Source organism: Hypomesus nipponensis, chromosome 6 (assembly GCF_054491055.1).
Source record: "Hypomesus nipponensis isolate SF chromosome 6, ASM5449105v1, whole genome shotgun sequence".
Taxonomy (NCBI): domain Eukaryota; kingdom Metazoa; phylum Chordata; class Actinopteri; order Osmeriformes; family Osmeridae; genus Hypomesus; species Hypomesus nipponensis.
The window spans coordinates 1,120,001-1,122,500 of record NC_140366.1 but is presented as its reverse complement, the minus strand read 5'-3'; the positions used below and the strand labels follow the sequence as shown (position 1 = coordinate 1,122,500).

Sequence of the window (2,500 nt, the reverse complement as noted above, 5' to 3'; positions counted from 1 at the left end):
AGCCCCTTTCATGAAGGACTACTTGTGCATATTGCAAGATGTCAGTTTCTAAGTGAATGAGCAAAAGAGCATACAGCACCTGGTATTCCCAGGCGGTCTCCCATCCAAGTACTAACCAGGCCCGACCCTGCTTAGCTTCCGAGATCAGACGAGATCGGGCGTTGCCAGGCTGGTATGGCCGTACGAAATAAGTTGACAACCATAGGCTACTTATCCATATACAGATTTAGCAATTGACAATGCAAGGTAGTCTCTCTCTCTCTATCTCTCGTGTCAAAATGAAAACAGCTTCCAGCCCCTTTCATGAAGGACTACTTGTGCATATTGCAAGATGTCAGTTTCTAAGTGAATGAGCAAAAGAGCATACAGCACCTGGTATTCCCAGGCGGTCTCCCATCCAAGTACTAACCAGGCCCGACCCTGCTTAGCTTCCGAGATCAGACGAGATCGGGCGTTGCCAGGCTGGTATGGCCGTACGAAATAAGTTGACAACCATAGGCTACTTATCCATATACAGATTTAGCAATTGACAATGCAAGGTAGTCTCTCTCTCTCTATCTCTCGTGTCAAAATGAAAACAGCTTCCAGCCCCTTTCATGAAGGACTACTTGTGCATATTGCAAGATGTCAGTTTCTAAGTGAATGAGCAAAAGAGCATACAGCACCTGGTATTCCCAGGCGGTCTCCCATCCAAGTACTAACCAGGCCCGACCCTGCTTAGCTTCCGAGATCAGACGAGATCGGGCGTTGCCAGGCTGGTATGGCCGTACGAAATAAGTTGACAACCATAGGCTACTTATCCATATACAGATTTAGCAATTGACAATGCAAGGTAGTCTCTATCTCTCTATCTCTCGTGTCAAAATGAAAACAGCTTCCAGCCCCTTTCATGAAGGACTACTTGTGCATATTGCAAGATGTCAGTTTCTAAGTGAATGAGCAAAAGAGCATACAGCACCTGGTATTCCCAGGCGGTCTCCCATCCAAGTACTAACCAGGCCCGACCCTGCTTAGCTTCCGAGATCAGACGAGATTGGGCGTTGCCAGGCTGGTATAGCCGTACAAAATAAGTTGACAACCATAGGCTACTTATCCATATACAGATTTAGCAATTGACAATGCAAGGTGGTCTCTCTCTCTCTCTCTCTCTCTCGTGTCAAAATGAAAACAGCTTCCAGCCCCTTTCATGAAGGACTACTTGTGCATATTGCAAGATTTCAGTTTCTAAGTGAATGAGCAAAAGAGCATACAGCACCTGGTATTCCCAGGCGGTCTCCCATCCAAGTACTAACCAGGCCCGACCCTGCTTAGCTCCGAGATCAGACGAGATCGGGCGTTGCCAGGCTGGTATGGCCGTACGAAATAAGTTGACAACCATAGGCTACTTATCCATATACAGATTTAGCAATTGACAATGCAAGGTGGTCTCTCTCTCTCTCTCTCTCTCTCTCTCTCTCTCTCTCGTGTCAAAATGAAAACAGCTTCCAGCCCCTTTCATGAAGGACTACTTGTGCATATTGCAAGATGTCAGTTTCTAAGTGAATGAGCAAAAGAGCATACAGCACCTGGTATTCCCAGGCGGTCTCCCATCCAAGTACTAACCAGGCCCGACCCTGCTTAGCTTCCGAGATCAGACGAGATCGGGCGTTGCCAGGCTGGTATGGCCGTACGAAATAAGTTGACAACCATAGGCTACTTATCCATATACAGATTTAGCAATTGACAATGCAAGGTGGTCTCTCTCTCTCTCTCTCGTGTCAAAATGAAAACAGCTTCCAGCCCCTTTCATGAAGGACTACTTGTGCATATTGCAAGATTTCAGTTTCTAAGTGAATGAGCAAAAGAGCATACAGCACCTGGTATTCCCAGGCGGTCTCCCATCCAAGTACTAACCAGGCCCGACCATGCTTAGCTTCCGAGATCAGACGAGATTGGGCGTTGCCAGGCTGGTATAGCCGTACAAAATAAGTTGACAACCATAGGCTACTTATCCATATACAGATTTAGCAATTGACAATGCAAGGTGGTCTCTCTCTCTCTCTCTCTCTCTCGTGTCAAAATGAAAACAGCTTCCAGCCCCTTTCATGAAGGACTACTTGTGCATATTGCAAGATTTCAGTTTCTAAGTGAATGAGCAAAAGAGCATACAGCACCTGGTATTCCCAGGCGGTCTCCCATCCAAGTACTAACCAGGCCCGACCCTGCTTAGCTTCCGAGATCAGACGAGATCGGGCGTTGCCAGGCTGGTATGGCCGTACGAAATAAGTTGACAACCATAGGCTACTTATCCATATACAGATTTAGCAATTGACGATGCAAGGTGGTCTCTCTCTCTCTCGTGTCAAAATGAAAACAGCTTCCAGCCCCTTTCATGAAGGACTACTTGTGCATATTGCAAGATTTCAGTTTCTAAGTGAATGAGCAAAAGAGCATACAGCACCTGGTATTCCCAGGCGGTCTCCCATCCAAGTACTAACCAGGCCCGACCCTGCTTAGCTTC

At 46.9% G+C, this 2,500-nt stretch overlaps 6 non-coding genes and 3 pseudogenes across 6 annotated transcripts in view; all 9 read right to left on the bottom strand.

Moving 5' to 3' along the window:
* Nucleotides 1-67: 67 nt before the first annotated feature.
* Nucleotides 68-186, bottom strand: LOC146285408 (5S ribosomal RNA). The gene has a single exon (XR_014760068.1). It is a non-coding gene; the product is annotated as a 5S ribosomal RNA (ribosomal RNA).
* A 174-nt stretch (nucleotides 187-360) lies between these two features.
* On the bottom strand, nucleotides 361-479 carry LOC146285407 (5S ribosomal RNA). Its single transcript, XR_014760066.1, has one exon. It is a non-coding gene; the product is annotated as a 5S ribosomal RNA (ribosomal RNA).
* A 174-nt stretch (nucleotides 480-653) lies between these two features.
* On the bottom strand, nucleotides 654-772 carry LOC146285406 (5S ribosomal RNA). Its single transcript, XR_014760065.1, has one exon. It is a non-coding gene; the product is annotated as a 5S ribosomal RNA (ribosomal RNA).
* A 174-nt stretch (nucleotides 773-946) lies between these two features.
* On the bottom strand, nucleotides 947-1,065 carry LOC146285405 (5S ribosomal RNA; annotated as a pseudogene).
* Nucleotides 1,066-1,243: 178 nt separating this feature from the next.
* LOC146285404 (5S ribosomal RNA) lies at nucleotides 1,244-1,361 on the bottom strand (annotated as a pseudogene).
* A 192-nt stretch (nucleotides 1,362-1,553) lies between these two features.
* On the bottom strand, nucleotides 1,554-1,672 carry LOC146285403 (5S ribosomal RNA). The gene has a single exon (XR_014760064.1). It is a non-coding gene; the product is annotated as a 5S ribosomal RNA (ribosomal RNA).
* Nucleotides 1,673-1,844: 172 nt separating this feature from the next.
* On the bottom strand, nucleotides 1,845-1,963 carry LOC146285402 (5S ribosomal RNA; annotated as a pseudogene).
* Nucleotides 1,964-2,141: 178 nt separating this feature from the next.
* On the bottom strand, nucleotides 2,142-2,260 carry LOC146285401 (5S ribosomal RNA). The gene has a single exon (XR_014760063.1). It is a non-coding gene; the product is annotated as a 5S ribosomal RNA (ribosomal RNA).
* A 168-nt stretch (nucleotides 2,261-2,428) lies between these two features.
* Nucleotides 2,429-2,500, bottom strand: part of LOC146285400 (5S ribosomal RNA) — a 119-nt gene continuing 47 nt past the window's right edge. The window contains exon 1 of the ribosomal RNA XR_014760062.1: nucleotides 2,429-2,500. This exon is cut by the window's right edge and continues 47 nt beyond it. This is a non-coding gene — a ribosomal RNA (5S ribosomal RNA).